At 40.2% G+C, this 21,158-nt stretch overlaps 1 pseudogene; it reads right to left on the reverse strand.

Moving 5' to 3' along the window:
* LOC137294688 (uncharacterized) overlaps positions 1–21,158 on the reverse strand; it is a 42,940-nt pseudogene that overhangs the window by 13,553 nt on the left and 8,229 nt on the right.

Here is a 21,158-nt window from a genome sequence, read left to right on the forward strand (position 1 = left end):
TCCTAAACACATTGAATAAAATCTAGGAGCAAAATTGAACAGTTACAAAGAGATTATTTCACTAACACGGCTTTCCCTTGTTGCATTGACATATACAGATGTTTCCCTGATGTATGGACATTTCCCTTGATGCATGGACATACAGACATTTCTCCTGACGTACGGAAATTTCCCCTGTTGTGGTGACATTTCCCAGACTTATGGACATTTACCCTGATGTGACATTTCCCAGACTTATGGACACTTCCCTTGATGTGGTGACATTTACCTGATGTACGCACATTTCCCCTATGTACGGACATTTCCCCCTATGTGGTGACATTTCCCCTAATGTAAGGACATTTACCCTGATGTATGGACATTTCCCCTGTTGTGGTGACATTTCCCCTGATGTATGGACATGTCCCCTGATGTGTGGACATTTCCCCTATGTGGTGACATTTCGCCTGGTGTATGGACATTTCCCCTATGTGGTGACATTTCCCCTGACGTTTGGACATTTTCCCCTATGTGGTGACATTTCCCCTGATGTATGGACATTTCCCCCTATGTGGCGACATTTCCCCTGCTGTGGTGACATTTCCCCTGACGTGTGGACATTTCCCAGAGTAATGGACATTTTCCTGGTGTTCGGACATTTGCCATGATGTACGGACATACAGACATTTCCCCTGATGTAGGGACAGTTCCCCAGACTTACAGTCATCTCACCTGAAGTACAGACACTTCTCCTGAAGAACAGACATTTCCTCTGATGCACTGACATTTTTCTTCATGTATGGATGATTCCCCAGATAAAAGGACAATTCCCATACGTGTACAATTTACCCAACTCACTGAATAGCCATTGATCCAGAAGTATGGACACTGACAACAAATGAGAAAATTTTACTTACTAATGCATATTCTCTTCTCTCACAATCATTGTCAAAATTTAAAACCTCTTCTAAGTCTAGCTTGCAATTATGATCCTCTTCAGCTTCCTGAAAATAAAACAAAATAATGTGAGAATTTTCATTAAAATCGGTTGGATATCAGTATTTAGATGTTAGGGCATTAATAATAATTCTATGAATGCTTTTCAACACGTCCAACCACTGGCCCAGCCGTCAACTGAGTACAAATGTGATAATGAGAACTTTGATAATAGTGGTGTGCAGGAAGATCAGTTCTGGATGTGAGATAAGCCTGTGACACGACAAATACAGCAACTGTTATGCTGACAGTACAAACCATAATCTCTTAAAGTTGTTTTGTGATTTGATGAGGTTTCTGAGATGTCACAATAATCAGTGTAATAATCTTATTCTTACCGTAGGTAATCAAAGGTACATTTACAGTAAAGCTACTGTGGAGGTCTAACATACAACCATTCCAACAAGCAATCATTCTACCAGTATCACAACAATGATGACTGTGTTACAAAAACTTGTCACTTTTTCGAAACAGTCTGTTCTAATTTGATTTGTATTTCACCTCCAAGCACAAAACAATTTGAAGCCTTAAAAAATTGAATAATTGTGCAAGACATGCCCCTTAGTAGGCATGAAGTAAATGGTAATGGTAACAGTAAACTGTCAGATATGGCACAGTTATTGGTCAGGTATGATGTATTTAATTGGTCAGTGCAGATGCAGTTCTTGGTTACAAATGACAAAGATAATGATCACAGATGATACACATAAGAGTGGATTATGATGACAGTAACAGTCTGACTGATGCAGATTCCAAGTGAGATATTAGGTCCCAGCAACCATGCCAGTAGATGCCACCAGTGTTGGTTAAAACTTTTATGTAATTCTCAGCATCAACATACAGGCATCTTGTGGTTGTTATTGTGGTGAGTGCCGGAATGGGATAGCATAATGCATGGACAACCATCTGTTTGGGCCATGCTGGAGGCAGCTTCAGGAAGTAGAACACAATGGCTGCACTAGAGGGCCATGTGCTGAAGACATTGTGCTACAGGCCAGACAACTAGTTCCATGTGCAACAGAGGATGTAGGTACCTGCACAATAGCTAGAAGGAAGCTAGATGTCAGTGGAATGTGTTCCCAAATGAACCAGTTTCGTGATAATTGATATTGAATGCATAACCACTTTTCATAAATTGCATCTCAGAATACAACAAATAACAATCTGCATGTAATACTTGCTGCAGTACATGATACAAAGCCAGGCCACATGTTGCAGTCAATGTGGCCAAAATGTAATGCTAAACAACTAACATGGAAAAAGTTCTACCAAAGCATGGAAAAAGTCCTACCAAAGCCAATCTCATATAAAAGTCCTACCAAAGCCAATCTCATATAAAAGTCCTACCAAAGCCAATCTCATATAACTTACAACTCAAGGGGAAAAGAGATCACACTAGTTACACTGGAGCATTCAACCATTTTCATGCGTTAGAGAATTAAAAAAAAACATCACTGAAGAAAAACAAAATCTTTAATGCCATTAATGAGGCTAAATGCAAGACACTGATTTGGCCTGAAGTGTGATCAGGCCTGTCCATGTATACTGCTTTTCCACATAAGAACCATTAACCCTTATACCTGTCTGAAAAATACATTCAGATATTTGGCGGCAAACAAAGTGGTGCCTATTTTTCGTAAAATCATCAACAACAGAATGTATTCAATGATCAAGAATTAAAACTTCATGAACAACTGTCTTTCTTTTTTTCAACAATGGATGGGTTCATTCTTTTATTTCCATGCACCATTTGTATAGTGAGCGAGTTGGGTTTTACGTCACTTTTAGGAATATTCCAGCAATATCACAGCAGGTGACACTAAAAATGGGCTTCACACATTGTACCCATGTACAATTGAAGCCGTGTCTCCTGCATGATAAGCGAACACTTTAACCACAAGGCTACCCCTCCACCCCCTATCTGTTTAGTGAATCATCTAGACAAATCATATTCTCATAAATATTTTATGTAATGCTATTTGCAGCCAAACAAACAATTCCAGATCAAGATCTTACACCTGTTAGTGTGTACACAATGTCAACCCTTCACCACACTGTCAGCTTCTCTCTCTTTCATCATACGATAGATCCAAAAGCACACCCATATTCTCGGCAGGAGACTTACCATACCTTTTGATAGCTGGTTTGGATCACTTTCAATGGACAGTAGTACAACTGCTCTGAGAGGCTTGATCTAATAAATGTCCTTCTTTCAACAGTTAACAGAACGACGGTATACTCTCAGCACAAAGTGTGTATTGGGCTAAGGCAAAGGACCAAAGTCAAGGCTACACATGCAATCATGTCAGCATCAACTATCTGATTATGCAGCTGATGGGACATGACATGATAGAGTGGAAAATAAAGGATGAAATCACTTATTTTATAATATAGTTCCTGAGTCAATAACCACAATGTGCAGAGATGTAACAACCTGACACTGACATGGTGTGCCTCCACTACACACCCTGATTTTACACATTCCACCGTAGGTAGCCCACACTGGGCCATGTCCTAACATACACACAAACAAACTGACACTACCAAGATACTTATTCATTACGACAACTTCCACACAGTTCCTATCATCTTGATCAAATTCATGCCAATACTCAATGACAATGTATTACTAAATGACTAGTGCAGGTATCTGCACTGAAATTATCTAATTAACAGACCATTCTTTATCACTACTCTGGTTACACTCGCATACTATAACACACCGTCTCTAACAACACCTGATGTTCATGTAACTTGGCCTGTGGTTTAAGCATATCAAGATGTCTGCCACGATCAATTGATTACATGGAGCCCCCGGAAGCTATCCAAGACAAACTTAATGAAAGAGGTCAACACGTCAAGAGCATGCTTCCGCTTCAGTATCTGATACTTACAACACAAAGTTGACAATTAATTTACACTGTTGACATTTGACCTCAGGGAAATACCATAACCTATTCTTATCATCGAACAGAAAAGGGCCTCAGCATCGGACCATGCATCTGTATACATTTTATGATAAAACAAAGCTGCTTACACCCACACAGTATCTTTTACAGGGGCAAAATTGACATTAATTCAAACAATTCATGACAATAGTGTTTCTGAAGGGTGCTGATGTTTTCATGTTGCTCTCGGAACATGCTAGCCACCCTGGTGGCAGTGAGGGTATGAGTACTTATGAATTGTTGTCCCATGTCTGTTGTCTTACATTCATAGCTGTAGCTGTAAATTGCCTGTCTTAAAGATGCACCTTTCTCAGTGTTTGCCAAGTGATCAGGCCACACAAGTGTATGCTGGGTGATCACCAACTTGTGTCCATGCCCACCTGGGTCTAGAGTTAATAGCATCTAAACATCACCGGTGTGAATATTATCTTAATCTGTGTGGATGTTTTGGGGATTTCCATGTTTTGTTGACATGCTGGTTGTGTGTTCTCTCCGCGGCCACACTTGCCATGCCGGATGCTGTGGCAGTAAAGCTGCGAGTTTGACCCTGTGTTTGTATCCTAATTATGTGCCCCTGGCAACATTTCTTCATCTGCTTCATCTTCTACAAGCAGCCACTGATCTTTTCAGCTTCAACCAACAGTCCTTGTTTTTAAACTTATTGATGCTTCTTGAACCGTGTACCAAATGGCTGGCCTGGTGTTAGACAGAGTACAGTGGAAGCTGTCAAAACCGGCATCTGTCCAATCCGGCAAGCTGTCATCACTGGCACAAAATCTCAGTCCCATCCACTGCTTGCACATTTCTCATCAGCTCTACAATCAGGCACATTGTCTATACCAGATTAGTTCTTCAGTCCCAGTGAGTGCCGGTTTTGACAGCTTCAACTGTACTTTGATCATTACTATGCTCATTCTAAAAGAAATGTTTGTCTGCAGTTGGACACAAAACCAAAAGTGTCCTGTTCATCTCACTATTAACCTCTTGCCTCTTCTGTAATAAAACCTGAGTAGCGTTACTGAAACGTTCACTTTACAGCATTTCACAAAGGGGCCCTAAATGGTATTGAAAAGTTATGGATAAATTTGTGGCATGACAGCATACACTATTGTAATATACTCAGTTCAAAGGAAAATGTACAGTAAACATAGATGTATATAGATGTATAGATGTTTGTTTGCCACTAACAGGCAATCAGTGGCTAAGATATGCGGTGGGTTGTATCTGTCTGATGGAAGCATGCATCCAACGTCATTATTAGCACATGGACTTTCTGGTCAGTCAGTGACCAAGCATAGCATCACCTTTCGGCCATTTCTCTAGGTGTATGTCTTCTGTTATGGCAATACAACACATAATATTCATTTGAAAGGTGCAATGACATTTGCGGGTTTCTGCTGAAACTTACAATACAGTTCAAACCGTCACCCCGCCATTTTCTGTCATGTCAGTCCTTCACTGCCTATGACGCAACACCCCCAGTAACTGCCAAGTAACACCCCCAGTAACTGCCAGGTAACACCCCCAGTAACTGCCAAGTAACGCCCCCAGTAACTGCCAGGTAACACCCCCAGTAACTGCCAGGTAACACCCCCAGTAACTGCCAGGTAACACCCCCAGTAACTGCCAGGTAACACCTCCAGTAACTGCCAGGTAACACCCCCAGTAACTGCCAAGTAACACCCCCAGTAACTGCCAGGTAACACCCAAGTCGAGAAGAGTATTTCCAGCACTGTCCATTGTTGTGACGTCATCTCCTCTCCTCTGTCCCTCAATAGGTGATGTGCTAGTTTCGTAGCCCAGTTCCTGATTTGGTTTGACTGCATTACATACAGAGCAAATGGCTATAAGTGTCATTCTTCACAGACAGTGAAAGTCATCAGGATTGTCAACATGCTTATATGCAACAAAGTTCAAATCAAGCTTGCAAGTGTTACTGAACTTGCTGCAGGTCTAATTTACAGAGACAACTTGCTGTATGTAAAGTGTGGGTGTTTTAAACCACATTCTGATTTGACATTTTTCCCTGTTTTAATAAAGCCAGTGAATCAGTTTCAACATCTGCTCCTGTATAAGATGAGGAATGTGGCATATACATAATGTGGCGTATTAAACTGATGTTGGGCCATTATCTGAGCCGGCAGCAGTTATGAGGAGGCTTTCTCCAGCTCATGGTGCAGTATCTGCTGCCACTGCAGACACTGCTGGGACACTGATAGTTTGAGAGTCTGGGGCCCTCCACATCATCTCACACACTGAGCTGCACTACATGCAGTACTGTGGCCTGTACATTACACCATGGTGCTCCATGGGCTGCACTCTTTATGTGCTTGTTTCATTGACAGAAAATATGACCTGCAGGAAATAAACAAATATTTGTCAGTCCAATCTGCTGTCAAATAGCCTTTTCTCACCTTAATTCATATAGAATGTTATCAAAAGCCAAACCAAACACAACCAAATATCACATAAATACGGAGAGATCATATCTGATGACAGGGGTCTCTGTTGGCCTTTCTTTCATCATAATAAAGTGAGACAAAATACTGCATTGTCTACTCCTTGGGTTGCCACAGTATAAGAACATTTTAAACACATTTGCTTAACCTTTGTTTTGAACCTAAGAGTATGTGTTGTTGTTTGTTGTCCAAACATGAACAGGTAACGGCCAGTGGTGTAGGAGGGCCATGGGCCGGTTGTCTCTGTTGACCAGTGGTGTTGGCAGTGGATGCCAGGTAGCAGTGACCAGTGTTTGCCATGATGGAGTCATGGCCATGTTTGTCAGGCACCTCATTCTCCACAATAAACAGAGCCTAACGTGCCTAATTTTGAGCATGGGCAAAGAAAACATTAAACCCTAATTTTCCACAACTCAAATTAATATATTTGGAATAAATTTCCTTCTTTTTAGCAGCTCTTATTAAACACAATATTTGAAAATGAATGAATCAAATATTTCATATTTAAAAATACCAAACATGTAAATGTTATGCAGAATCACTACATTGGACAGATACTGTTTACAATAAATACTCAGGCCCCCTAAGTAATGGAAGGAATTACAGCAAATTTGAAAGAACTGCATCTCAAACGTAAACAAACGCATCCCACTCGCGAAACAATTGCTGCGACATCAGTAGTTTAGCGGTAATAACATAAACACAACGTCCCTATCAGAAACAATGCCGGCAATACGTGAAACAAGATCAGCCATCTTCTGAGATTTCTCGGCTCAGTGTCGATCTGGTCCTGAAACTCACACATCGAAACATGTCATCACTGGAAGAAGCACCCGTCTCAGTGAGCTTTGTTTTTAGTTTCTACTGTTTTCATTTTCATAATTATCCATCTTTGACCACCAGTGTTGAATGCATTTAGGTATGAGGTGTTGTTGGAGCTATAAATTATTTTTTTAGGAAAAGATCATCACTGCAAAAGAACGTCATAAGTCATGCCCCTGATGTTATGACGCTCTTTTGCAGTGACAATCTTTTCCTAAAAAAATAATTTATAGCTCCAGCGTTGTGTTCATGTGCTCCCTCCAGTGACTCCATATTTTGATGTGTGAGTTACAAGACGCGACCGACAAATCACAGATCTGAGCCGAGAAACCTCTGAAGATGGCTGATCTTGTTTAAAGTATTACCTACATTGTTTCCGATAAGGGCATTGTGTTTATGTTATTAACACTAAACTACCGATATCGCTGCAATTGTTTCGCGAGTAGGCTGCCTTTATTTACATTTGAGATGAAATTCCTTCAAATTTGCCGTAATTCCTTCCATTACTTAGGGGGGCCTGATACTGTTACCCTATTGCAGATTTCTCTGATCTGTCTAAGTCCTACATCTGTGTCGGTCGGAACATGCTCAGACTAGAGACAGCCTGTGCTTCAGTAACCTTAGTCACAGCATTTCAGTATATGTGACTCCACCAAAAATACAGGTTGTACTAACACCTAGTTCAGTCATCATCTTAGATTACTAAATGATAAAGAACAAGAACAGTTACAGAGACTATATGATTATGAATGTCAATGCAGTCTACGAAGCACAACCAAAAAAACAGTTTCATGTTCTATTCCTGTCACGAGATTCCAACTGAGGTCCCCGCGTAGTGGGATCAATATAAAACTTGGCCTGGGTGACTATTTGATAACACTGTACCCGACTTGGCAGTGGGCCAGGGCTGTTCACTCTCTTGATCGGGTGTGTCTCATAGTCAACTCAATGCACTGTACAAACAATAGAAAACAATCAAATCTAGACTTAAACTCATGTTCTTCTCATTACATTTTTTTTCATATTTGGCATGAAATAAACTGATCAATTTCCTCCCATGTAGATGGTACTGTGTGTAGGTGTTTTCCCTTCCCAGTAAATCTGAATGCCACTACCTAGAAGCCCATCAACATCACTGTCAGCAGTGAAATATGCAGCATACATAGGCAAAAAGCAAAATTTAAAGGAGGGGTATTTTGCTGGATGGATGACTAAAAACACTTCTCAAAGTAAAATCAATCAAATCACAATTAGAAATACAGCAAACAGATCTACCAAATATAAACACTGACTATAGCAGACTACACTGAAACGAGACATATTTGTAAACACACCTGACAACCCTATCTAAGTATGTATTCAATCAGCCAGTACAAACCCACAACCTACTATCAGGGCTGTGTACTGAAGGCCTCATTTCAGGCATTTAAGAAGGTAAATACCTCTGGAAGCTGAGACCCCAGCGACCACTACAAACCTTCATCTTTCTTATATCATTCTGTGCCTTGAGTCACCTTGAGACCCTTGTAGACACCACTGTGGACCTCCTACCCTACTGCATTCTGTTAACTGTGGGCCAAGTTACCATTACCAACCTATCTGTATGTTTTATTTCATTCAGTTTCTGATGACCACTGCTATGCACCACCACTATTCATAGCTTTCCTATGTTTCCTAATTCATTCTACTCCCCAACTGATACATCTAAACTCACCATACTGTTTCCTCATCATACTGCAGACCTCTGAATATTACTACATTATGTGAAGCTCATTTCTGGTGTCTCCTGATATATTACTGGAATATTGCTAAACACGACACAAAACCTTATTTACTCACTTGCTCAACACTTAAAAATATAGCCTTTTAAAGCACATGCAGGAAGATGGCTTGTTGGATGCTTGATGACAGTTACTACACAGAGAAAGGGTAATTGTCAAACAAGAGATATTTATCCCTACTCATTGTCATTATGTGGGTCTGTTTTGTTCAGAATTCTAAGATGCCACTTGAGGCAAGAAATGGCGGTCTGGACTTGTGGATTGTCTTTCATTATTAACTGAAGGTTGTTTGTGTATAGAAGCTATCACACATTAGGCAGGATCCATCACTGGCCCAGGTGTTGACTTTCTGTGCATTGATTATATTCATACAACACATTGTTTATGGCTACCAGCTGCCGAGATTATTGCCATAACAACAGGTAATCAAGTCACCATGAAATTGCTGACGATAGTGTGAAAGTTGGGTGTGGTTGGCAATACAAAGTTAATGGTGAGTAATCAACAGCCATGGACATGCAATGAGCTGAATGAGAAGCTGGCTTTGTAAACAGAACCCTTTACTACAGACACTGGCTGGTTTATATGCAGACATGTTCATCAATATCCATAACTCCAGCAATAGTTCAGAGGCTGCCAGGTAGGGCTGCTGCCATTATACTATCACCTTCCTCACAGATCGATAGTTCTAATCACTTCAACTCCACAGACATGCCTATGACATTGTAAGTTGTTAACTATGCACTTTCATCACACAGAGAAATGGTTAAATCATGAGCTTATGTTCTATTGGTTATTGGTCAGTGGTTTTCCCTGGTTCAATATTTGTTAATGTAAATGTGATCTCAACAAACTTGTAACGCCCCAATGAATGCTGGCTACTGAGTCCCTGGAGTCCATGCTTAAGAGGTACTGCTGGGCATCATTAGATGCTGACATTTGTCTGCATGTAGGCATGAGCACATGGCAGTCATCATGTGCATGTACCCCAACACAGACAGGAATAAATGTGAATACACGCACATACCAACAGTGAAGGAGAACATAAATTGTAGGTGTGCATCATATTAAAACAAGTATTGCCCACTAATGTGGCAATGCCCCCTGTCGCTAAAGAACACTGTAATATTTACAGGGATTGGGAAAGAGAACTGACAATGGGCCATTTTTAGGATTGTTAGCCATTTTCTGAATTTAAAAAGGGCCGCTACCCATGTAATAATAGTAAACAAAATTTTAATGGGCCATTTTTCATTCTAATGTGCAAAATGGCCCATAACCCCTGCATTTCCCAATCGATGTATTTATGACATATTCACTGCTTTCTACTTTTTAGCCACACAAAAGATTGGTATCTGCATAATCACCCAAAGTAGGCTGTCGATAAAATTTAAGACATTGGTTGCAATGAGTTATGACATATTGTGTTTACGTAAGTCTGCAAAGTGAACAAAGTGTTAGGTCACACTGAAAATATGATCAAGGTCACCAAAATCAATTGATGTCTGTGCAATCCCCAAATGTAGGCTGTCACTAGATTTGAAGACACTGGGAACAACAGATTATGTGGTATCACATTAAAAAGAGTTTGAAGAGTGATCACAGAGTCGTGGTGACCTTGAAAATACAATCAAGGTCACTAAAATCAACAACGAAGGTTGGCACCTTGAAGATATTGGGTACTGCAGTACATGAAATATCTCGTTAACAAGAGTTTGAGGAGTGGTCAAAGAGGCGGTGACCTTGAAAATAAGGTCAAGGTCATCCACATCAACTAGTGTCTGCATAATCCTCCAATATAGGCTGTCACCAAATTTGAATACTGGGGGACAACAGTTTAAGAGATATTTTTATGCATTAACAAGGGGATAAAAACTGGTCCAAGAGTTATGGTGACCTTGAAAATAAGGTCAAGAACACCCAAATCAAATGGTGTCTGCATACTCCCCCAATGTAGGCTGTCAACAAATTTGGTGACCCTGCTGAATACATAGTCCTTTGTTCCACTTTGCGGCAAGGGACAACAATGCATGGGAGTGAGCACCTGCTAGATATAAGCATAAGTCCAGGAATCCTTTCTGGGACCAAAACCTGGAATAATCTTCGGGCTTTTATTTCCACAGGTCAAAGTATAGTTCAGATCTATCTCCAGGAACATCTTGAACACTTATGAAACAAATGTGACAATTGTGTTCTGTTTTCTGACACTAGATTGTTCAGATGCATACTTCACCCTATATTTTCCTAGGAAATAAACTAAGTGGTGCTTTAACACTTGCACAACTGAATGCAACATGACACACTCCAAGGAGAAGGGTTTTCGTCATTCAGCTGTATCATGAGACAAGAATTTCCTCAGCTGACCCACCAGGCAGAGGGACAAGGAAATCGTGTTGTAAACTGGTGAAGCAAATTATGAGGTATTTGCCACAACTAGTGCTGGCTTTGTTGATGTATCTAGCATGGCCTACCTACCTATGTTAATTCAACCACCTTCGTTCTAGACCCACACCCAGTTCTTTCTTCATACTTATTAAACCTTTTTCCTGTGTTTGTCTTCTAACTGGGTGTTTGAATTCTTGCTTTACCCCTTTTTTCAGGCAAGTAAGTAAACAGTAAATGAATTGTGGGATTTGTTTGTCCTCAATAGGTCAAACATGTTTCTCTCTTCACCTTTTGTGCCTTTGTTATTGACTGAAGGAGAGCACAAAGGCAACACACACCACACTGATGCTCCTTTTTTATCAACTATGGCAAAACACAGACATAGAGGACTTAAAAAAGAAGACAACTTGTTGGTTACCACCTCTGTGAATCTCAACTGAGCAACAACCAGAACCACAGGATTCCTTTTATGTTTTTCACGAGAGAAGTCCAATCAAGTCCCATGAAAATGTGCCTTCCATATGCATGCTTCCCCTATTGTCTGTACTGACAAAAACTGTTGTATCTGAATATGCTGTGAACTGGTGCACGCCTCTAATGAAAATGTCCCTGCAGCATCACCGAGTTTGTTCCCACACAAAGGTACCATTTGAAATGAAAGGTAAAGTTCAGCCACACATAAAGCATGTTGACAATGTTAACTACCCATAGAGAGGAGAGCAGAAAGCTGAACCAACAGCCAGCTGTCAACATTTTAACTTCTGGCTGCTAATTACAAGTGTGAGCCAGCAAGCAGCTAAGCATTTCACAGACAACCTTGCTGTTGGAAAACCAAGATCTGTGGATAGTTAACTTCTTCATTGAAATGAGTGCGACATTTCTGCATAGGTACTAACACCATTGATAGCAAGTGATACAACAATTTTGCGACATGGAGAATATATACATTGCTAATATACATTACTGTTTGCTGAGTATATGCAATTAAGAAGGTTGATGTACACTGGATATCTGAAAGTTATTTGAGCAGAGTAGGCCTATGTACAGTGTGATTGATTGTGATTAGAGTAGTTTATACATTTGGTGACTGTGATGTACAATGAGATAATAGCAAGGAAGTTGAACTTGACAGTTGGTACTCTTTGCATGACATTTGGCTTATAAAATTACCAATACTTTGAACATAATTTAAGTAGGGTAATATCCTCGCAACTCTCCATTCCTTAACATATTGTGCCTTGGCCCCCCGGGGACTCAGATCCATTATTTTTCAGGAATGGAGACTTACTCGGACATTACCCTCTACATAATGTAGACTAACTTGTTGAGCAGCATCAAAATGGCATCACTTTCACATCACACAGTAAGCATTGGTATGTCACTGACAATTATCATAAATGTCCAGGACCAAACAACTATTTCCACCAACCTAGGACATGCAGCTGTCATGTACTCATGAAACTGTCACCCCTCATGAAGGTATGCCTGCAGTATGCTGGGCAATCTCATAACACCTACTCATTAACATGAACGAAGCTATCAGTGTCATGAAGATTCATAAACTACTTGTCATGAAGTGCCTACAGTAACAACTAGGCTGTCACTCCAGGTAATAGCGGACTTCACACAACCACAACCCAACTCTGAACTTTCTGACCTACTCACATGTGCAGTGTTGTTTTTAAGTACAAAATAAAAAAATACTGCAAAGATATGATGACTATTTATGCTCACATCATGAAAAAGCTAACACTGATAACATTGACTGACATCTGGATTTACAACTGATGGTCATCTATAATACTCAGCTCGCGTTAGTTCAGTCTGCCTGAATGAATGCAATAACCCCAGTCACTTGAACTGCAAGTAGCAGCAAATATTGGGATTCAAGTTTTTGATCATGTAAAAACAAATGGAATACACAAAGTCTCCAGATACATGTAAAATTTACTGTAGTTCCCAGGTGGCAGCGGGACTGGATGTTAGCATTGTCTCCGTGGCCATCAACAGACTCACATATCATGGTGACTGTCTACGTGACTTCATTCAGCCATAAAGCTTCTCAGGTACACATATATAATTCAGTTTCCCTTCTGTCAATGTCAATGACATGAAGGATGTACTGCTGCTGGCAGCCTATTTCAGTCAATATTACAGCTTCAGCAAGTTAACCAGGGCCCTCTGTATCAAATTCTACAAGAGCAATTCTACTGTGCTCGATCAGTATTATGCATGTTTTTTAGTGCAACTCTGGGTGCAAAAAGTTCCTGGCATAGCTGGGATGTCACCTCTGGGTCATCATCACAACAAGAGGACCTCAGGAGCAGCAGCAATGACAACATAGGGGTGGGAGCTCCAGGGCAACATAGGGGTGGAAGACTCAAATGATGTACACATAACACATATATCAACATAGATCAACACATATAAGTTGATCCACGACTTGACAAATGACCCCAATTTGCATACTTGGGAACGCCCCACAGAACGATCCATTTGAAACAAGACGGAGACAGCTTGTTTGATAAATATCGAGAAGTTCATTTCCCCCCGTGCGTTTCACGCATGAATTGTTATAGCACACTCGATTTGGGAACAGGTCCAATCCCAACGAACTGAATCAACACAATATACTGAGCAAATATGTTTAGGACCACCGATCCATTTCACGAAGCAAATGACATTTTCCTGATTTTTTTAAACAAAATTGTTGAATATCTAAAATGCTTGTCAATGCCCCAATCATCTATTTGTCTTCGTCTTAACTAAAAGTTAGCATGGAATATCAGTATCTTATGCCTGAAACTGCAGTCTTATCATTCGAAGGAATATGCGGTGTTGTTTTAGTGGGTAAAGTTGACTTTTCGTCTGCTAAATATTAAATAGATAATAACTACATATAGTTAATTGTGTTTCATTTAACTTTTTAATATGTTAAAAGTTATCTGTTACTGAATGGTGGTGGCTAAATCAGACTAGCAAGGGGGAAATATTTTTATCCCATAATTTTGTTCCTATTTCTCTGTACGGGCTGATTTTCGTCCATAATTCCGCTGGTGATCGACCGTGAATACATGTCTTGGAAATTTATATAACCGGTTCCAGAGAAATGGTTAGTATTCAAACCTTTTGACATTGATAAGTCAGTGAGAAATATCTTTGTACACAAATTTGTCTGTTTGGGGATTACTCAGTACCAGACTCAGTAGATTTATCAGTGACTAAAAAAATATAAAATACAGACAACTCACCAAAGATTACTCTTTTTTTATGACAAAGTATGGGAACAGTAAAAACCTGATATAGTATGTGTCAATTATTATACAAGACACAACAATGCTGGAAAATTAAGCGGACATACTGATATATGCTTTAATTATCACTCTCTGACTCAGTCTCGGTGTCTGAATCACTTGCAAGTCCTAAGTCAATCACTAGTCTGTCAATTTCCCTTTCTACTGCGATTTCGCGTTGCCAGTAACCATCTTCAATTGTTTTAACATGTTTACAACATTCCGACCATTCTTTTGCACCGATTGCAGACATCCTTTCATTTATGGCAACTCTTAAGGAACTTTTTGTGAACTGCACATTTTGTGAAGCGACATAATTTTTCACATTTGCCCAAATTAACTCAATCGGGTTTAGTTCTGAGTGTTATGGAGGGAGACGTAGTACATCATGACCATGTTGCTTCAACATCGTGTCTACTCTGTAGACAGGGCCCGATTTGTTGGATTTTGCAAGAAACAATAGTTTGGCTTTAAGCATTTTGTCATCAAATGAGATATTGTGCCCTTGTAGCCACGCTTTTATGTCATCTTTTCTGTTGGCGGTTGGCGGACATTTGTCCACTTGCTTGCTATGATATGGTGCATTATCCATAATGATGACAGAATGCAGTGGAAGGTTTGGGATCAACTTTTCCTGGAGCCATTTGGAAAAATTATCAAAGTTCATCTCGTCATGATGGTCTGCTGATTCGAGTTTGGAATCAAAAACAAGCAAAGCATTTGGAACAAATCCGTTTTTACCCCCTGCATGAACCACAATAAGCCGAGGTCCGGTGCCAGACGGAGGTTGAACCCCATTTATTACGTCTTCACCCTCAAGTTGCCAACTCTTTACATGCAACCATGTTTCATCGATAAAGATGAGTGTTCGATTTTCTTCTCTGTATTTCTTTATTGCACACAAGTATTGCAAACGCTTGGAAACAATGTATTTACGTTCCATTAAAAGTTTACGGTTTGACTGCGTTTTTCGCCACCTAAACCCCATGTCTTTGAGATTTTTTCGAAAACTTTCCTTAGAACCCTTGTAGTTCAACTGGCACTTTGCCATATCATACATCATATCCAGAGTGGGTAGTTGTTTCTTTACGCCATATAAACTTTGTACAAATTGACAGCCTGCACACCGGTCGAAATCATCAAGTTTGTAACTGCAAGTTTTGGTTTTGCGCAACTTGGTGGGACTGATAAATGTAGGTAGACTAGCACTCCTACCACCTTCTGCCTTAATGCGCTTTAAAGTTGCCATTGAGAGTCCAGTAGCAAGGCTGCTTTGTAAAACAGAATCTGCTTTGGTTGCACAATTTTTGTCCATATACATGATAACATTGTATGCTATCTCTGTTACCTGAGAATGAACTATTTGCCCATGTTCTCCTAACTTGGACATTTTTTACAACTGAAATCTGTTTAACAGTATTGAGACAGGTGTAAAACAGTAGCGAGACAGGTGTAAAACAGTAGCGAGACAGGTTTTAAACAGTAGCGGTGTTGATTTCATGTCACGGTTATCGCTGAAGTGTATACAGCAGTACCAAACAGTATGTTAAGTGTATTGCTGAAGTGTATACAGCAGTACCAAACAGTATGTTAAGTGTATCGATGAAGTGTATACAGCAGTACTAAACAGTATGTGAAGAGTATCGCTGAAGCGTATACAGCAGTACTAAACAGTATGTGAAGAGTATCGCTGAAGCGTATACAGCAGTACCAAACAGTATGTTAAATGTATCGCTGAAGTGTATACAGCAGTACTAAACAGTATGTTAACTGTACCACTAAAGTGTAATACAGTAGGACTAAACAGTGTGTTAACTGTATGACTAAAGTGTATACAGCAGTTCTAAACAGTATAGTAACTATTATTATTATTATTATTTATACCTTTACATAGCATTCGCACTGGTTGGGTTTGAAGAATGAAAATGTTTGACTTTGTTTAACCCACTACTATCATGTCATAAAAGTATGACTAGGAAGTCACCCAAACATACACTGAAACTGTGTTTTTGACAGCTGTTGTGTCTAGTTGCTGCATTCCCATGGAGAAGGTAGGCAATCTCACATGCATAGGCGAGGATACACTTGGCTGCAGTCAGTGCTGCAGTGCTCTATTCAGCATGGCTATGGAATTATTGTAATACCTATCCATAACACACTTGTGGATAATAGATTTCCTGACCTACTTTTCTATGACACAATACATTCACACAAGCCAAACAGTCTGTAGCGTCAGCCTCATCCAGGTCAGTAACAGTGACGGAAGACAGTGGATCATGCAGAGCCAGACTACCTAACGTTTTTGTCCATACCTAGCACCACATATAAAACAGAATTTATCTCTTAGTGCTTCAGTGTTGCCTCTACATACCTTAAGATCAGACACACAACATCTGCAATGTTCTACATATTCCACCTACATCTATGCCAAGTAGTCAACATCAACAACATTCTACCTACTCTCCAGGCAACTCCCAAATAATATCAAATCCTTGCTTTTCCAACAAGTGCGGGGAAACAAACCTTTCAAAATTTCCCACATGACCTGTCAGTAGACAATAATTAGTGGTCCTGTTTGTACTTCATTGTACAAAATAACATATGTAGATTTACTATGTAAATGCCTCATAGGTCCACTGCAAACTTATCACTTAGTGGTCCTGGTGAATTTTACAAGCCAGGGGCCACAGGATCAGGATAAATTTTGCACACTGCAAGTGGTGTGTCACTGACAACAAGGATAGGTACAAAAACATCACCAACATTAACTCCTGTAAGTATCAGTGCTGTCTTCCAGCCCATTCATTACTTCAAGTCACTGGTGTGGCACAGTATAGCAACGAAACAATCACAAACCAAAGGGCAGGGGCAGAGGCTAGACGCATACTACTGCACTAAACAAAACACAGGATGTTGCTGCCACACACCTTCAAAAACTGGCAAACAAGTAAACAAAAAGTGAAAGTTTCCTTTAGTATACATGGTAACCAACACCAAAACACTGTCTAACATGTCAGTTTCCTCACTGATGTCTTGGGTGGCAGGACGTGTAGTACAGTGCACTGAAGTCCAACTCTTGTTCACCTTCTCTGGTTGCTAGGGACACAAGCTAGAGTTGCTAGGTGTAGAGTGATGGTGCAACCTACTGCATGCACATTCACCTGAGAGGAGATATAAATAAACTAAACTGCCTAACCATACGCATGTATTACTTCTAAAACAGTTTCCCCCTGCCAGTGTCATACAGAGAATAAATATACCCTGTTACTTCACTGAGTGTCAGATTTATTTGCTGTACAGTATTTTTGGCCACATAAAAGTATATTTCAGGAGGAGTGTAGAAAGTATGTTTTGATAAAGAAACATACATTCACAATAGGATTATGTGTACAAAGAAAACAACTAAACATCATATTTTACAAATGGCCTCTCCAGGATGGTAACACCTCTATACCATGTACCAGGATGATCAACACCTTCAAAATATGTGCAAATAAGATGATAACCTGGCAAATCCCACACAATGTGACTGCCCTCTTTTCAAGACACTATGAGCAGGTACAACTAAGGTATGGTGAGTTCACTGTTGGCTTGGCTGGTCAGGTGTCACACAGACTGGCTATGGCAGAATACCCACAACACATGCCCACTACTTCTAATGCACCAGACACAGTACAAGGCAGCATATGTTTACTCTGCAGACCATGGCTGTACACTAGGGACGTGGCTGGCAGGCCTGACTGCCTACTTACATGAGGCATATATTGGGAACTAGAGACCTTACCTATGGGGTAGTCTAAACACAGGGCCAGAAATGGGTCAGACTTATCAGTACTCCACGTTGTATTCCAAGATATTCATGGCTTTTCCACACATACACATAACATAGGTGTTCTGAAGGCTTAATAGTCAGATCAGTATCAAGGCCTGGAGAGCTGCGTGCCTTCCTGAAACCGAAGCACAGGTGGGACTAAATCAACGCTTTACATTAACTTTCGATATCATTCCCACAGACATAGCCAGCTAGGTGTCAGCTGTTTACACACGAAAGATGGCAAATGCATGCTGTAATGTTTCTCAAGAGTATCAAACCATTAACACTGCATCCATGGTTTTGACTGCTTGATTATTTTCCCTTGTATCAAATAAGACTGTTTCCTATATTACCAGCTTGTATAACACCACAGTAGTCTGACTAACCAGTTGGGTGAGCCAAGGTAACAGATGTTTGAAGCAGCAGGCAGTACTAACTGTTGGAACTGTGAACGGGTGATATCAATGTGACATCCCAAATGGCTTCAGAGCTGACAAAACCAAACCCATCATCCTTGAAAGACTAATTGTAAATAGTACAGTTGAAATATGATCTGGGCAGTTCTTGTTTAAGTGTGAAGGATCTGATGTACTGGAAGACACAGAAGACTTGACAGCAGTCTAGAGTTAATGCATGCATGTTTCTAGTGAAACACCTGACAATCACATGTCCAGCTGCTGAACACAGGTATATAGTGATTAGCATTGCCAAAGTGTTCTTTAATCGACGTGTATAATGCTAAATGTCCCATGTGAACAGGTCATATATTAAATACATGTAATACATACTCTAAGTCAATAACACTGCTCTAGGTATATATTTAGGAACAAGTACATTATTTTCAGAGATTGAGCAGTGGTAAACAGGGTGAAAATAGTACATACATAACTGAAACTACAAACAGTTTAGAAACTGGACAATTCTATTCCCTTCAGCACTGATATTTTCTGACTTGTGTAATTTTATGCAGTAAGTAGGATGATTATAAAGATAACATAAGACTGGTCAACAAATGACCAAGGTGCTTACTCCAGCAGGTCACTTAATATGGCAAATCCACCCATATTGATTGACTGATTTACTGTCTCTTTAATATATCATTACTCTGGTGAGTAATAAACCATTTGTATTATCAGCTATCAATGAACACTTTGTCTAAGAACAAACACCCATGGAAGATTTGTTTCTTCTCAAGGGCATTCAGGCTATTGTTGGAAGGAGAGACAAATCCTAGTTAATAACAGGCTTCCGAACACCATTCTGTAGTGCGACCAAGACATCCTCTTTCAGGAGGTAAGTAAATGTGGGATTAAGCCTGTCTCTTCAGTGTGAATGTGGGTGTATTATGTGAATGTGCATTTGTCTTATTGCCCTAAAAAGCCTTTTTCTTATCAACATTCTTTAACCACACTGAAACCAAATATTTTTGTTTTTTGTACTATGGAGCTCACATTATCCTCGTTGTTAGTTATCTCGTATGTAATAGAGAAGAGGGAAATAAAAATGTGAAAAAATACTGAATCTGTCTCTGATCTGCTGTCAGTACACTCTACTCTCCCTAGACCTACTTCTCCCAGGGATAATGTGGTTGCATAGCTGACAGTGTCCATGGCAGGACCTGTTGTGGCTGAAGATTGTGACAGCCTGGTGGTGTGTGTGTGCATCATAATCCACACTAGGTGAGTTTCTTCCTGGTCGACCCATCCCATGCTCTCAGCCTGCTCAGCTCCGCCCTGCCCCATCACTATGTCATCTGTCCCGTACAGGAAACTCATCACAACATCCAAATGTCACAAGTCAAATGTCAGCAAACAGTGCCTCTAACATTTGGACAACTCTTGCTTCATCACAACTGAGAACTACTGCACCAATAGTTCTTGACTTGTTCCTGCTTGACATAATCAGGTACTTTGAAACTATGTGAAGCAACAGAATATTGATCAACTGTGCAATTTGATTGTAAGTGGACACCAAGACTTCATGAAACAGCACATCTTCCTTGTACAATGTCAACAGTTTTACCTGGAAAGTTGCGCACAAACACATGTTTGTAGTACAGCAGTAGCATAGTAACTGAGAAAATAACTAGTGACACTGACAGTGTTCAGTTTGTGTTCCTACAGAATCTGCCAGTATTGCCAGAAAGATCATTCTCAAGATCTGGAAAATGTATGGATAGTAATGCCAACATGAATTTGTGGTGCTTATTTAATTACATGCTGCTGTTTATTATACACCTCCAAATGTAATAGAACTGCACTAGTCCCAAGTGAAAACTTACCAAGAGCAACAGATCAGTATCAGATTATACTGTTCATTTTCTGGTTATGTTTTAACTGTGTGGTCCCTGAAAGTGACCCTTGAAAGCACAGCTGATGCTACAGGAGAGAGAGTGCCCGATGCTGCGTACATGGCCAGACATGTGCCCCTGTGCTGCAGCAGCTGGGATCACATGCACCATGGCGGAGCAGCACCATATGGCAGCAAGGTCTACTGGAATAACATGTGTATTTATATCCAGTTGTGTTCACCAACTGCAGACAAATGTACACATGGCACATGGGACACATCCAAGAGAAGCAAGCCTTAAAAGCAGTAGGCATCAAAGAAACACTAACATATAGACATGACACAGGACTGTTCCTTCAGATGCAAGCTTAAGAAGCAATAGGCATCTAGTA

The sequence above is a fragment of the Haliotis asinina genome, chromosome 8 (assembly GCF_037392515.1).
Source record: "Haliotis asinina isolate JCU_RB_2024 chromosome 8, JCU_Hal_asi_v2, whole genome shotgun sequence".
NCBI classification, from domain to species: domain Eukaryota; kingdom Metazoa; phylum Mollusca; class Gastropoda; order Lepetellida; family Haliotidae; genus Haliotis; species Haliotis asinina.